Source organism: Cylas formicarius, unplaced genomic scaffold, assembly GCF_029955315.1.
Source record: "Cylas formicarius isolate icCylForm1 unplaced genomic scaffold, icCylForm1.1 PGA_scaffold_6__28_contigs__length_40554024, whole genome shotgun sequence".
In the NCBI taxonomy this organism is placed as follows: Eukaryota; Metazoa; Arthropoda; class Insecta; order Coleoptera; family Brentidae; genus Cylas; species Cylas formicarius.
Window position 1 is genome coordinate 19098061 of NW_026844347.1, and position 17826 is coordinate 19115886.

The following is a 17826-nucleotide window of genomic DNA, read 5'->3' on the forward strand; positions in this document are numbered from 1 at the left end:
GTTTTGGCTATAATCTTCCGTAAATCAAGGGCGAAAACCAATTATTTGTCCCAAAAGAAGGTGTTTTAAGTATATATCTGCATTTCTAAGGTAGATTTGGGTACAATAAGAGGCGAAAAAGCAGATTCTGACTAAGATTTTATCGAAATCGGCAACTATTTGACTCAGAATGGTTGCCTTACGTCGAAATCTAATAGTTTATTAAGGTTTTCGTTACTAAAATGCCCAAAGACGCCGATTTTGACTAGAATTTGAAAGATATTGACATGAATATATAACTGTTTGTATCAAAAAATGATAGTTTAAACTGATATTTGCAGTTTTGATGCGGTTTTAGATACGATATGAATCGAAGAAGCCGATTTTGACTGGAATCTGTTTAAAATGACAAAGAAAAACCTATTATCAATTCAAGGAAGTGAATTTTTAAGTAGTTATCTGCAGTTTTAATGTAGATTTCAGTTCGCTAAGTTATGAAAATGCATGTTTTGGCTATAATCTTCCATAAATCAAGGGCGAAAACCAATTATTTGTCAAAAAAGAAGGTGTTTTATGTATATATCTGCATTTCTAAGGTAGATTTGGGTACAATAAGAGGCGAAAAAGCAGATTCTGACTAAGATTTTATCGAAATCGGCAACTATTTGACTCAGAATGGTTGCCTTACGTCGAAATCTAATAGTTTATTAAGGTTTTCGTTACTAAAATGCCCAAAGACGCCGATTTTGACTAGAATTTGAAAGATATTGACATGAATATATAACTGTTTGTATCAAAAAATGATAGTTTAAACTGATATTTGCAGTTTTGATGCGGTTTTAGATACGATATGAATCGAAGAAGCCGATTTTGACTGGAATCTGTTTAAAATGACAAAGAAAAACCTATTATCAATTCAAGGAAGTGAATTTTTAAGTAGTTATCTGCAGTTTTAATGTAGATTTCAATTCGCTAAGTTATGAAAATGCATGTTTTGGCTATAATCTTCCGTAAATCAAGTGCGAAAACCAATTATTTGTCCCAAAAGAAGGTGTTTTAAGTATATATCTGCATTTCTAAGGTAGATTTGGGTACAATAAGAGGCGAAAAAGCAGATTCTGACTAAGATTTTATCGAAATCGGCAACTATTTGACTCAGAAAGGTTGCCTTACGTCGAAATCTAATAGTTTATTAAGGTTTTCGTTACTAAAATGCCCAAAGACGCCGATTTTGACTAGAATTTGAAAGATATTGACATGAATATATAACTGTTTGTATCAAAAAATGATAGTTTAAACTGATATTTGCAGTTTTGATGCGGTTTTAGATACGATATGAATCGAAGAAGCCGATTTTGACTTTAATCTGTTTAAAATGACAAAGAAAAACCTAATATCAATTCAAGGAAGTGAATTTTAAAGTAGTTATCTGCAGTTTTAATGTAGATTTCGGTTCGCTAAGTTATGAAAATGCATGTTTTGGCTATAATCTTCCGTAAATCAAGGGCGAAAACCAATTATTTGTCCCAAAAGAAGGTGTTTTAAGTATATATCTGCATTTCTAAGGTAGATTTGGGTACAATAAGAGGCGAAAAAGCAGATTCTGACTAAGATTTTATCGAAATCGGCAACTATTTGACTCAGAATGGTTGCCTTACGTCGAAATCTAATAGTTTATTAAGGTTTTCGTTACTAAAATGCCCAAAGACGCCGATTTTGACTAGAATTTGAAAGATATTGACATGAATATATAACTGTTTGTATCAAAAAATGATAGTTTAAACTGATATTTGCAGTTTTGATGCGGTTTTAGATACGATATGAATCGAAGAAGCCGATTTTGACTGGAATCTGTTTAAAATGACAAAGAAAAACCTATTATCAATTCAAGGAAGTGAATTTTTAAGTAGTTATCTGCAGTTTTAATGTAGATTTCAGTTCGCTAAGTTATGAAAATGCATGTTTTGGCTATAATCTTCCATAAATCAAGGGCGAAAACCAATTATTTGTCAAAAAAGAAGGTGTTTTATGTATATATCTGCATTTCTAAGGTAGATTTGGGTACAATAAGAGGCGAAAAAGCAGATTCTGACTAAGATTTTATCGAAATCGGCAACTATTTGACTCAGAATGGTTGCCTTACGTCGAAATCTAATAGTTTATTAAGGTTTTCGTTACTAAAATGCCCAAAGACGCCGATTTTGACTAGAATTTGAAAGATATTGACATGAATATATAACTGTTTGTATCAAAAAATGATAGTTTAAACTGATATTTGCAGTTTTGATGCGGTTTTAGATACGATATGAATCGAAGAAGCCGATTTTGACTGGAATCTGTTTAAAATGACAAAGAAAAACCTATTATCAATTCAAGGAAGTGAATTTTTAAGTAGTTATCTGCAGTTTTAATGTAGATTTCAATTCGCTAAGTTATGAAAATGCATGTTTTGGCTATAATCTTCCGTAAATCAAGTGCGAAAACCAATTATTTGTCCCAAAAGAAGGTGTTTTAAGTATATATCTGCATTTCTAAGGTAGATTTGGGTACAATAAGAGGCGAAAAAGCAGATTCTGACTAAGATTTTATCGAAATCGGCAACTATTTGACTCAGAAAGGTTGCCTTACGTCGAAATCTAATAGTTTATTAAGGTTTTCGTTACTAAAATGCCCAAAGACGCCGATTTTGACTAGAATTTGAAAGATATTGACATGAATATATAACTGTTTGTATCAAAAAATGATAGTTTAAACTGATATTTGCAGTTTTGATGCGGTTTTAGATACGATGTGAATCGAAGAAGCCGATTTTGACTTTAATCTGTTTAAAATGACAAAGAAAAACCTATTATCAATTCAAGGAAGTGAATTTTAAAGTAGTTATCTGCAGTTTTAATGTAGATTTCGGTTCGCTAAGTTATGAAAATGCATGTTTTGGCTATAATCTTCCGTAAATCAAGGGCGAAAACCAATTATTTGTCCCAAAAGAAGGTGTTTTAAGTATATATCTGCATTTCTAAGGTAGATTTGGGTACAATAAGAGGCGAAAAAGCAGATTCTGACTAAGATTTTATCGAAATCGGCAACTATTTGACTCAGAATGGTTGCCTTACGTCGAAATCTAATAGTTTATTAAGGTTTTCGTTACTAAAATGCCCAAAGACGCCGATTTTGACTAGAATTTGAAAGATATTGACATGAATATATAACTGTTTGTATCAAAAAATGATAGTTTAAACTGATATTTGCAGTTTTGATGCGGTTTTAGATACGATATGAATCTAAGAAGCCGATTTTGACTGGAATCTGTTTAAAATGACAAAGAAAAACCTATTATCAATTCAAGGAAGTGAATTTTTAAGTAGTTATCTGCAGTTTTAATGTAGATTTCAGTTCGCTAAGTTATGAAAATGCATGTTTTGGCTATAATCTTCCGTAAATCAAGGGCGAAAACCAATTATTTGTCCCAAAAGAAGGTGTTTTATGTATATATCTGCATTTCTAAGGTAGATTTGGGTACAATAAGAGGGGAAAAAGCAGATTCTGACTAAGATTTTATCGAAATCGGCAACTATTTGACTCAGAATGGTTGCCTTACGTCGAAATCTAATAGTTTATTAAGGTTTTCGTTACTAAAATGCCCAAAGACGCCGATTTTGACTAGAATTTGAAAGATATTGACATGAATATATAACTGTTTGTATCAAAAAATGATAGTTTAAACTGATATTTGCAGTTTTGATGCGGTTTTAGATACGATATGAATCGAAGAAGCCGATTTTGACTGGAATCTGTTTAAAATGACAAAGAAAAACCTATTATCAATTCAAGGAAGTGAATTTTTAAGTAGTTATCTGCAGTTTTAATGTAGATTTCAATTCGCTAAGTTATGAAAATGCATGTTTTGGCTATAATCTTCCGTAAATCAAGGGCGAAAACCAATTATTTGTCCCAAAAGAAGGTGTTTTAAGTATATATCTGCATTTCTAAGGTAGATTTGGGTACAATAAGAGGCGAAAAAGCAGATTCTGACTAAGATTTTATCGAAATCGGCAACTATTTGACTCAGAATGGTTGCCTTACGTCGAAATCTAATAGTTTATTAAGGTTTTCGTTACTAAAATGCCCAAAGACGCCGATTTTGACTAGAATTTGAAAGATATTGACATGAATATATAAATGTTTGTATCAAAAAATGATAGTTTAAACTGATATTTGCAGTTTTGATGCGGTTTTAGATACGATATGAATCTAAGAAGCCGATTTTGACTGGAATCTGTTTAAAATGACAAAGAAAAACCTATTATCAATTCAAGGAAGTGAATTTTTAAGTAGTTATCTGCAGTTTTAATGTAGATTTCAGTTCGCTAAGTTATGAAAATGCATGTTTTGGCTATAATCTTCCATAAATCAAGGGCGAAAACCAATTATTTGTCAAAAAAGAAGGTGTTTTATGTATATATCTGCATTTCTAAGGTAGATTTGGGTACAATAAGAGGCGAAAAAGCAGATTCTGACTAAGATTTTATCGAAATCGGCAACTATTTGACTCAGAATGGTTGCCTTACGTCGAAATCTAATAGTTTATTAAGGTTTTCTTTACTAAAATGCCCAAAGACGCCGATTTTGACTAGAATTTGAAAGATATTGACATGAATATATAACTGTTTGTATCAAAAAATGATAGTTTAAACTGATATTTGCAGTTTTGATGCGGTTTTAGATACGATATGAATCGAAGAAGCCGATTTTGACTGGAATCTGTTTAAAATGACAAAGAAAAACCTATTATCAATTCAAGGAAGTGAATTTTTAAGTAGTTATCTGCAGTTTTAATGTAGATTTCAATTCGCTAAGTTATGAAAATGCATGTTTTGGCTATAATCTTCGGTAAATCAAGTGCGAAAACCAATTATTTGTCCCAAAAGAAGGTGTTTTAAGTATATATCTGCATTTCTAAGGTAGATTTGGGTACAATAAGAGGCGAAAAAGCAGATTCTGACTAAGATTTTATCAAAATCGGCAACTATTTGACTCAGAAAGGTTGCCTTACGTCGAAATCTAATAGTTTATTAAGGTTTTCGTTACTAAAATGCCCAAAGACGCCGATTTTGACTAGAATTTGAAAGATATTGACATGAATATATAACTGTTTGTATCAAAAAATGATAGTTTAAACTGATATTTGCAGTTTTGATGCGGTTTTAGATACGATATGAATCGAAGAAGCCGATTTTGACTTTAATCTGTTTAAAATGACAAAGAAAAACCTATTATCAATTCAAGGAAGTGAATTTTAAAGCAGTTATCTGCAGTTTTAATGTAGATTTCGGTTCGCTAAGTTATGAAAATGCATGTTTTGGCTATAATCTTCCGTAAATCAAGGGCGAAAACCAATTATTTGTCCCAAAAGAAGGTGTTTTAAGTATATATCTGCATTTCTAAGGTAGATTTGGGTACAATAAGAGGCGAAAAAGCAGATTCTGACTAAGATTTTATCGAAATCGGCAACTATTTGACTCAGAATGGTTGCCTTACGTCGAAATCTAATAGTTTATTAAGGTTTTCGTTACTAAAATGCCCAAAGACGCCGATTTTGACTAGAATTTGAAAGATATTGACATGAATATATAACTGTTTGTATCAAAAAATGATAGTTTAAACTGATATTTGCAGTTTTGATGCGGTTTTAGATACGATATGAATCTAAGAAGCCGATTTTGACTGGAATCTGTTTAAAATGACAAAGAAAAACCTATTATCAATTCAAGGAAGTGAATTTTTAAGTAGTTATCTGCAGTTTTAATGTAGATTTCAGTTCGCTAAGTTATGAAAATGCATGTTTTGGCTATAATCTTCCGTAAATCAAGGGCGAAAACCAATTATTTGTCCCAAAAGAAGGTGTTTTATGTATATATCTGCATTTCTAAGGTAGATTTGGGTACAATAAGAGGCGAAAAAGCAGATTCTGACTAAGATTTTATCGAAATCGGCAACTATTTGACTCAGAATGGTTGCCTTACGTCGAAATCTAATAGTTTATTAAGGTTTTCGTTACTAAAATGCCCAAAGACGCCGATTTTGACTAGAATTTGAAAGATATTGACATGAATATATAACTGTTTGTATCAAAAAATGATAGTTTAAACTGATATTTGCAGTTTTGATGCGGTTTTAGATACGATATGAATCGAAGAAGCCGATTTTGACTGGAATCTGTTTAAAATGACAAAGAAAAACCTATTATCAATTCAAGGAAGTGAATTTTTAAGTAGTTATCTGCAGTTTTAATGTAGATTTCAATTCGCTAAGTTATGAAAATGCATGTTTTGGCTATAATCTTCCGTAAATCAAGGGCGAAAACCAATTATTTGTAACAAAAGAAGGTGCTTTAAGTATATATCTGCATTTCTAAGGTAGATTTGGGTACAATAGGAGGCGAAAAAGCAGATTCTGACTAAGATTTTATCGAAATCGGCAACTATTTGACTCAGAATGGTTGCCTTACGTCGAAATCTAATAGTTTATTAAGGTTTTCGTTACTAAAATGCCCAAAGACGCCGATTTTGACTAGAATTTGAAAGATATTGACATGAATATATAACTGTTTGTATCAAAAAATGATAGTTTAAACTGATATTTGCAGTTTTGATGCGGTTTTAGATACGATATGAATCGAAGAAGCCGATTTTGACTGGAATCTGTTTAAAATGACAAAGAAAAACCTATTATCAATTCAAGGAAGTGAATTTTTAAGTAGTTATCTGCAGTTTTAATGTAGATTTCAATTCGCTAAGTTATGAAAATGCATGTTTTGGCTATAATCTTCCGTAAATCAAGGGCGAAAACCAATTATTTGTAACAAAAGAAGGTGCTTTAAGTATATATCTGCATTTCTAAGGTAGATTTGGGTACAATAGGAGGCGAAAAAGCAGATTCTGACTAAGATTTTATCGAAATCGGCAACTATTTGACTCAGAATGGTTGCCTTACGTCGAAATCTAATAGTTTATTAAGGTTTTCGTTACTAAAATGCCCAAAGACGCCGATTTTGACTAGAATTTGAAAGATATTGACATGAATATATAACTGTTTGTATCAAAAAATGATAGTTTAAACTGATATTTGCAGTTTTGATGCGGTTTTAGATACGATATGACTCTAAGAAGCCGATTTTGACTGGAATCTGTTTAAAATGACAAAGAAAAACCTATTATCAATTCAAGGAAGTGAATTTTTAAGTAGTTATCTGCAGTTTTAATGTAGATTTCAGTTCGCTAAGTTATGAAAATGCATGTTTTGGCTATAATCTTCCGTAAATCAAGGGCGAAAACCAATTATTTGTCCCAAAAGAAGGTGTTTTATGTATATATCTGCATTTCTAAGGTAGATTTGGGTACAATAAGAGGCGAAAAAGCAGATTCTGACTAAGATTTTATCGAAATCGGCAACTATTTGACTCAGAATGGTTGCCTTACGTCGAAATCTAATAGTTTATTAAGGTTTTCGTTACTAAAATGCCCAAAGACGCCGATTTTGACTAGAATTTGAAAGATATTGACATGAATATATAACTGTTTGTATCAAAAAATGATAGTTTAAACTGATATTTGCAGTTTTGATGCGGTTTTAGGTACGATATGAGTCGAAGAAGCCGATTTTGACTGGAATCTGTTTAAAATGACAAAGAAAAACCTATTATCAATTCAAGGAAGTGAATTTTTAAGTAGTTATCTGCAGTTTTAATGTAGATTTCAGTTCGCTAAGTTATGAAAATGCATGTTTTGGCTATAATCTTCCGTAAATCAAGGGCGAAAACCAATTATTTGTCCCAAAAGAAGGTGTTTTAAGTATATATCTGCATTTCTAAGGTAGATTTGGGTACAATAAGAGGCGAAAAAGCAGATTCTGACTAAGATTTTATCGAAATCGGCAACTATTTGACTCAGAAAGGTTGCCTTACGTCGAAATCTAATAGTTTATTAAGGTTTTCGTTACTAAAATGCCCAAAGACGCCGATTTTGACTAGAATTTGAAAGATATTGACATGAATATATAACTGTTTGTATCAAAAAATGATAGTTTAAACTGATATTTGCAGTTTTGATGCGGTTTTAGGTACGATATGAGTCGAAGAAGCCGATTTTGACTGGAATCTGTTTAAAATGACAAAGAAAAACCTATTATCAATTCATGCATGCATGCATCAATGCATGTTTTGGCTATAATCTTCCGTAAATCAAGGGCGAAAACCAATTATTTGTCCCAAAAGAAGGTGTTTTAAGTATATATCTGCATTTCTAAGGTAGATTTGGGTAGAATAAGAGGCGAAAAGCAGATTCTGACTAAGATTTTATCGAAATCGGCAACTATTTGACTCAGAATGGTTGCCTTACGTCGAAATCTAATAGTTTATTAAGGTTTTCGTTACTAAAATGCCCAAAGACGCCGATTTTGACTAGAATTTGAAAGATATTGACATGAATATATAACTGTTTGTATCAAAAAATGATAGTTTAAACTGATATTTGCAGTTTTGATGCGGTTTTAGGTACGATATGAGTCGAAGAAGCCGATTTTGACTGGAATCTGTTTAAAATGACAAAGAAAAACCTATTATCAATTCATGCATGCATGCATCAATGCATGTTTTGGCTATAATCTTCCGTAAATCAAGGGCGAAAACCAATTATTTGTCCCAAAAGAAGGTGTTTTAAGTATATATCTGCATTTCTAAGGTAGATTTGGGTACAATAAGAGGCGAAAAAGCAGATTCTGACTAAGATTTTATCGAAATCGGCAACTATTTGACTCAGAATGGTTGCCTTACGTCGAAATCTAATAGTTTATTAAGGTTTTCGTTACTAAAATGCCCAAAGACGCCGATTTTGACTAGAATTTGAAAGATATTGACATGAATATATAACTGTTTGTATCAAAAAATGATAGTTTAAACTGATATTTGCAGTTTTGATGCGGTTTTAGGTACGATATGAGTCGAAGAAGCCGATTTTGACTGGAATCTGTTTAAAATGACAAAGAAAAACCTATTATCAATTCAAGGAAGTGAATTTTTAAGTAGTTATCTGCAGTTTTAATGTAGATTTCAGTTCGCTAAGTTATGAAAATGCATGTTTTGGCTATAATCTTCCGTAAATCAAGGGCGAAAACCAATTATTTGTCCCAAAAGAAGGTGTTTTATGTATATATCTGCATTTCTAAGGTAGATTTGGGTACAATAAGAGGCGAAAAAGCAGATTCTGACTAAGATTTTATCGAAATCGGCAACTATTTGACTCAGAATGGTTGCCTTACGTCGAAATCTAATAGTTTATTAAGGTTTTCGTTACTAAAATGCCCAAGGACGCCGATTTTGACTAGAATTTGAAAGATATTGACATGAATATATAACTGTTTGTATCAAAAAATGATAGTTTAAACTGATATTTGCAGTTTTGATGCGGTTTTAGATACGATATGAATCGAAGAAGCCGATTTTGACTGGAATCTGTTTAAAATGACAAAGAAAAACCTATTATCAATTCAAGGAAGTGAATTTTTAAGTAGTTATCTGCAGTTTTAATGTAGATTTCAATTCGCTAAGTTATGAAAATGCATGTTTTGGCTATAATCTTCCGTAAATCAAGGGCGAAAACCAATTATTTGTAACAAAAGAAGGTGCTTTAAGTATATATCTGCATTTCTAAGGTAGATTTGGGTACAATAGGAGGCGAAAAAGCAGATTCTGACTAAGATTTTATCGAAATCGGCAACTATTTGACTCAGAATGGTTGCCTTACGTCGAAATCTAATAGTTTATTAAGGTTTTCGTTACTAAAATGCCCAAAGACGCCGATTTTGACTAGAATTTGAAAGATATTGACATGAATATATAACTGTTTGTATCAAAAAATGATAGTTTAAACTGATATTTGCAGTTTTGATGCGGTTTTAGATACGATATGACTCTAAGAAGCCGATTTTGACTGGAATCTGTTTAAAATGACAAAGAAAAACCTATTATCAATTCAAGGAAGTGAATTTTTAAGTAGTTATCTGCAGTTTTAATGTAGATTTCAGTTCGCTAAGTTATGAAAATGCATGTTTTGGCTATAATCTTCCGTAAATCAATGGCGAAAACCAATTATTTGTCCCAAAAGAAGGTGTTTTAAGTATATATCTGCATTTCTAAGGTAGATTTGGGTACAATAAGAGGCGAAAATGCAGATTCTGACTAAGATTTTATCGAAATCGGCAACTATTTGACTCAGAATGGTTGCCTTACGTCGAAATCTAATAGTTTATTAAGGTTTTCGTTACTAAAATGCCCAAAGACGCCGATTTTGACTAGAATTTGAAAGATATTGACATGAATATATAACTGTTTGTATCAAAAAATGATAGTTTAAACTGATATTTGCAGTTATGATGCGGTTTTAGATACGATATGAATCGAAGAAGCCTATTTTGACTGGAATCTGTTTAAAATGACAAAGAAAAACCTATTATCAATTCAAGGAAGTGAATTTTTAAGTAGTTATCTGCAGTTTTAATGTAGATTTCAGTTCGCTAAGTTATGAAAATGCATGTTTTGGCTATAATCTTCCGTAAATCAAGGGCGAAAACCAATTATTTGTCCCAAAAGAAGGTGTTTTATGTATATATCTGCATTTCTAAGGTAGATTTGGGTACAATAAAAAGCGAAAAAGCAGATTCTGACTAAGATTTTATCGAAATCGGCAACTATTTGACTCAGAATGGTTGCCTTACGTCGAAATCTAATAGTTTATTAAGGTTTTCGTTACTAAAATGCCCAAAGACGCCGATTTTGACTAGAATTTGAAAGATATTGACATGAATATATAACTGTTTGTATCAAAAAATGATAGTTTAAACTGATATTTGCAGTTTTGAGGCGGTTTTAGATACGATATGAATCGAAGAAGCCGATTTTGACTGGAATCTGTTTAAAATGACAAAGAAAAACCTATTATCAATTCAAGGGAGTGAATTTTTAAGTAGTTATCTGCAGTTTTAATGTAGATTTCAGTTCGCTAAGTTATGAAAATGCATGTTTTGGCTATAATCTTCCGTAAATCAAGGGCGAAAACCAATTATTTGTCCCAAAAGAAGGTGTTTTAAGTATATATCTGCATTTCTAAGGTAGATTTGGGTACAATAAGAGGCGAAAAAGCAGATTCTGACTAAGATTTTATCGAAATCGGCAACTATTTGACTCAGAAAGGTTGCCTTACGTCGAAATCTAATAGTTTATTAAGGTTTTCGTTACTAAAATGCCCAAAGACGCCGATTTTGACTAGAATTTGAAAGATATTGACATGAATATATAACTGTTTGTATCAAAAAATGATAGTTTAAACTGATATTTGCAGTTTTGATGCGGTTTTAGGTACGATATGAGTCGAAGAAGCCGATTTTGACTGGAATCTGTTTAAAATGACAAAGAAAAACCTATTATCAATTCAAAGAAGTGAATTTTTAAGTAGTTATCTGCAGTTTTAATGTAGATTTCAGTTCGCTAAGTTATGAAAATGCATGTTTTGGCTATAATCTTCCGTAAATCAAATGCAAAAACCAATTATTTGTCCCAAAAGAAGGTGCTTTAAGTATGTATCTGCATTTCTAAGGTAGATTTGGGTACAATAAGAGGCGAAAAAGCAGATTCTGACTAAGATTTTATCGAAATCGGCAACTATTTGACTCAGAATGGTTGCCTTACGTCGAAATCTAATAGTTTATTAAGGTTTTCGTTACTAAAATGCCCAAAGACGCCGATTTTGACTAGAATTTGAATGATATTGACATGAATATATAACTGTTTGTATCAAAAAATGATAGTTTAAACTGATATTTGCAGTTTTGATGCGGTTTTAGATACGATATGAATCTAAGAAGCCGATTTTGACTGGAATCTGTTTAAAATGACAAAGAAAAACCTATTATCAATTCAAGGAAGTGAATTTTTAAGTAGTTATCTGCAGTTTTAATGTAGATTTCAGTTCGCTAAGTTATGAAAATGCATGTTTTGGCTATAATCTTCCGTAAATCAAGGGCGAAAACCAATTATTTGTCCCAAAAGAAGGTGTTTTATGTATATATCTGCATTTCTAAGGTAGATTTGGGTACAATAAGAGGCGAAAAAGCAGATTCTGGCTAAGATTTTATCGAAATCGGCAACTATTTGACTCAGAATGGTTGCCTTACGTCCAAATCTAATAGTTTATTAAGGTTTTCGTTACTAAAATGCCCAAAGACGCCGATTTTGACTAGAATTTGAAAGATATTGACATGAATATATAACTGTTTGTATCAAAAAATGATAGTTTAAACTGATATTTGCAGTTTTGATGCGGTTTTAGATACGATATGAATCGAAGAAGCCGATTTTGACTGGAATCTGTTTAAAATGACAAAGAAAAACCTATTATCAATTCAAGGAAGTGAATTTTTAAGTAGTTATCTGCAGTTTTAATGTAGATTTCAATTCGCTAAGTTATGAAAATGCATGTTTTGGCTATAATCTTCCGTAAATCAAGGGCGAAAACCAATTATTTGTAACAAAAGAAGGTGCTTTAAGTATATATCTGCATTTCTAAGGTAGATTTGGGTACAATAGGAGGCGAAAAAGCAGATTCTGACTAAGATTTTATCGAAATCGGCAACTATTTGACTCAGAATGGTTGCCTTACGTCGAAATCTAATAGTTTATTAAGGTTTTCGTTACTAAAATGCCCAAAGACGCCGATTTTGACTAGAATTTGAAAGATATTGACATGAATATATAACTGTTTGTATCAAAAAATGATAGTTTAAACTGATATTTGCAGTTATGATGCGGTTTTAGATACGATATGAATCGAAGAAGCCGATTTTGACTGGAATCTGTTTAAAATGACAAAGGAAAACCTATTATCAATTCAAGGAAGTGAATTTTTAAGTAGTTATCTGCAGTTTTAATGTAGATTTCAGTTCGCTAAGTTATGAAAATGCATGTTTTGGCTATAATCTTCCGTAAATCAAGGGCGAAAACCAATTATTTGTCCCAAAAGAAATTGTTTTAAGTATATATCTGCATTTCTAAGGTAGATTTGGGTACAATAAGAGGCGAAAAAGCAGATTCTGACTAAGATTTTATCGAAATCGGCAACTATTTGACTCAGAAAGGTTGCCTTACGTCGAAATCTAATAGTTTATTAAGGTTTTCGTTACTAAAATGCCCAAAGACGCCGATTTTGACTAGAATTTGAAAGATATTGACATGAATATATAACTGTTTGTATCAAAAAATGATAGTTTAAGCTGATATTTGCAGTTTTGATGCGGTTTTAGATACGATTTGAATCGAAGAAGCCGATTTTGACTTTAATCTGTTTAAAATGACAAAGAAAAACCTATTATCAATTCAAGGAAGTGAATTTTTAAGTAGTTATCTGCAGTTTTAATGTAGATTTCAGTTCGCTAAGTTATGAAAATGCATGTTTTGGCTATAATCTTCCGTAAATCAATTGCGAAAACCAATTATTTGTCCCAAAAGAAGGTGTTTTAAGTATATATCTGCATTTCTAAGGTAGATTTGGGTACAATAAGAGGCGAAAAAGCAGATTCTGACTAAGATTTTATCGAAATCGGCAACTATTTGACTCAGAATGGTTGCCTTACGTCCAAATCTAATAGTTTATTAAGGTTTTCGTTACTAAAATGCCCAAAGACGCCGATTTTGACTAGAATTTGAAAGATATTGACATGAATATATAACTGTTTGTATCAAAAAATGATAGTTTAAACTGATATTTGCAGTTTTGATGCGGTTTTAGGTACGATATGAGTCGAAGAAGCCGATTTTGACTGGAATCTGTTTAAAATGACAAAGAAAAACCTATTATCAATTCATGCATGCATGCATCAATGCATGTTTTGGCTATAATCTTCCGTAAATCAAGGGCGAAAACCAATTATTTGTCCCAAAAGAAGGTGTTTTAAGTATATATCTGCATTTCTAAGGTAGATTTGGGTACAATAAGAGGCGAAAAAGCAGATTCTGACTAAGATTTTATCGAAATCGGCAACTATTTGACTCAGAATGGTTGCCTTACGTCGAAATCTAATAGTTTATTAAGGTTTTCGTTACTAAAATGCCCAAAGACGCCGATTTTGACTAGAATTTGAAAGATATTGACATTAATATATAACTTTTTGTATCAAAAAATGATAGTTTAAACTGATATTTGCAGTTTTGATGCGGTTTTAGATACGATATGAATCGAAGAAGCCGATTTTGACTGGAATCTATTTAAAATGACAAAGAAAAACCTATTATCAATTCAAGGAAGTTAATTTTTAAGTAGTTATCTGCAGTTTTAATGTAGATTTCAGTTCGCTAAGTTATGAAAAAGCATGTTTTGGCTATAATCTTCCGTAAATCAAGGGCCAAAACCAATTATTTGTCCCAAAAGAAGGTGTTTTATGTATTTATCTGCATTTCTAAGGTAGATTTGGGTACAATAAGAGGCGAAAAAGCAGATTCTGACTAAGATTTTATCGAAATCGGCAACTATTTGACTCAGAATGGTTGCCTTACGTCGAAATCTATTAGTTTATTAAGGTTTTCGTTACTAAAATGCCCAAAGACGCCGATTTTGACTAGAATTTGAAAGATATTGACATGAATATATAACTGTTTGTATCAAAAAATGATAGTTTAAACTGATATTTGCAGTTTTGATGCGGTTTTAGATACGATATGAATCGAAGAAGCCGATTTTGACTGGAATCTGTTTAAAATGACAAAGAAAAACCTATTATCAATTCAAGGAAGTGAATTTTTAAGTAGTTATCTGCAGTTTTAATGTAGATTTCAGTTCGCTAAGTTATGAAAATGCATGTTTTGGCTATAATCTTCCGTAAATCAAGGGCGAAATCCAATTACTTGTCCCAAAAGAAGGTGCTTTAAGTATATATCTGCATTTCTAAGGTAGATTTGGGTACAATATGAGGCGAAAAAGCAGATTCTGACTAAGATTTTATCGAAATCGGCAACTATTTGACTCAGAATGGTTGCCTTACGTCGAAATCTAATAGTTTATTAAGGTTTTCGTTACTAAAATGCCCAAAGACGCCGATTTTGACTAGAATTTGAAAGATATTGACATGAATTTATAACTGTTTGTATCAAAAAATGATAGTTTAAACTGATATTTGCAGTTTTGATGCGGTTTTAGATACGATATGAATCGAAGAAGCCGATTTTGACTGGAATCTGTTTAAAATGACAAAGAAAATCCTATTATCAATTCAAGGAAGTGAATTTTTAAGTAGTTATCTGCAGTTTTAATGTAGATTTCAGTTCGCTAAGTTATGAAAATGCATGTTTTGGCTATAATCTTCCGTAAATCAAGCGCGAAAACCAATTATTTGTCCCAAAAAAGGTGTTTTAAGTATATATCTGCATTTCTAAGGTAGATTTGGGTACAATAAGAGGCGAAAATGCAGATTCTGACTAAGATTTTATCGAAATCGGCAACTATTTGACTCAGAATGGTTGCCTTACGTCGAAATCTAATAGTTTATTAAGGTTTTCGTTACTAAAATGCCCAAAGACGCCGATTTTGACTAGAATTTGAAAGATATTGACATGAATATATAACTGTTTGTATCAAAAAATGATAGTTTAAACTGATATTTGCAGTTATGATGCGGTTTTAGATACGATATGAATCGAAGAAGCCGATTTTGACTGGAATCTGTTTAAAATGACAAAGAAAAACCTATTATCAATTCAAGGAAGTGAATTTTTAAGTAGTTATCTGCAGTTTTAATGTAGATTTCAGTTCGCTAAGTTATGAAAATGCATGTTTTGGCTATAATCTTCCGTAAATCAAGGGCGAAAACCAATTATTTGTCCCAAAAGAAGGTGTTTTAAGTATATATCTGCATTTCTAAGGTAGATTTGGGTACAATAAGAGGCGAAAAAGCAGATTCTGACTAAGATTTTATCGAAATCGGCATCTATTTGACTCAGAATGGTTGCCTTACGTCGAAATCTAATAGTTTATTAAGGTTTTCGTTACTAAAATGCCCAATGACGCCGATTTTGACTAGAATTTGAAAGATATTGACCTGAATATATAACTGTTTGTATCAAAAAATGATAGTTTAAACTGATATTTGCAGTTTTGATGCGGTTTTAGATACGATAAGAATCGAAGAAGCCGATTTTGACTGGAATCTGTTTTAAATGACAAAGAAAAACCTATTATCAATTCAAGGAAGTGAATTTTTAAGTAGTTATCTGCAGTTTTAATGTTGATTTCAGTTCGCTAAGTTATGAAAATGCATGTTTTGGCTATAATCTTCCGTAAATCAAGGGCGAAAACCAATTATTTGTCCCAAAAGAAGGTGTTTTAAGTATATATCTGCATTTCTAAGGTGGATTTGGGTACAATAATATTCGAAAAAGCAGATTCTGACTAAGATTTTATCGAAATCGGCAACTATTTGACTCAGAATGGTTGCCTTACGTCGAAATCTAATAGTTTATTAAGGTTTTCGTTACTAAAATGCCCAAAGACGCCGATTTTGACTAGAATTTGAAAGATATTGACATGAATATATAACAGTTTGTATCAAAAAATGATAGTTTAAACTGATATTTGCAGTTTTGATGCGGTTTTAGATACGATATGAATCGAAGAAGCCGATTTTTATCTGCAGTTTTAATGTAGATTTCAGTTCGCTAAGTTATGAAAATGCATGTTTTGGCTATAATCTTCCGTAAATCAAGGGCGAAAACCAATTATTTTTCCCAAAAGAAGGTGTTTTAAGTATATATCTGCATTTCTAAGGTAGATTTGGGTACAATAAGAGGCGAAAAAGCAGATTCTGACTAAGATTTTATCGAAATCGGCAACTATTTGACTCAGAAAGGTTGCCTTACGTCGAAATCTAATAGTTTATTAAGGTTTTCGTTACTAAAATGCCTAAAGACGCCGATTTTGACTAGAATTTGAAAGATATTGACATGAATATATAACTGTTTGTATCAAAAAATGATAGTTTAAACTGATATTTGCAGTTTTGATGCGGTTTTAGATACGATATGAATCGAAGAAGCCGATTTTGACTGGAATCTGTTTAAAATGACAAAGAAAAACCTATTATTAATTCAAGGAAGTGAATTTTTATGTAGTTATCTGCAGTTTTAATGTAGATTTCACTTCGCTAAGTTATGAAAATGCATGTTTTGGCTATAATCTTCCGTAAATCAAGGGCGAAAACCAATTATTTGTCCCAAAAGAAGGTGTTTTAAGTATATATCTGCATTTCTAAGGTAGATTTGGGTACAATAAGAGGCGAAAAAGCAGATTCTGACTAAGATTTTATCGAAATCGGCATCTATTTGACTCAGAATGGTTGCCTTACGTCGAAATCTAATAGTTTATTAAGGTTTTCGTTACTAAAATGCCCAATGACGCCGATTTTGACTAGAATTTGAAAGATATTGACCTGAATATATAACTGTTTGTATCAAAAAATGATAGTTTAAACTGATATTTGCAGTTTTGATGCGGTTTTAGATACGATAAGAATCGAAGAAGCCGATTTTGACTGGAATCTGTTTAAAATGACAAAGAAAAACCAATCAATTCAAGGAAGTGAATTTTTAAGTAGTTATCTGCAGTTTTAATGTAGATTTCAGTTCGCTAAGTTATGAAAATGCATGTTTTGGCTATAATCTTAAGTAAATCAAGGGCAAAAACCAATTATTTGTCCCAAAAGAAGGTGTTTTAAGTATATATCTGCATTTCTAAGGTAGATTTCGGTACAATA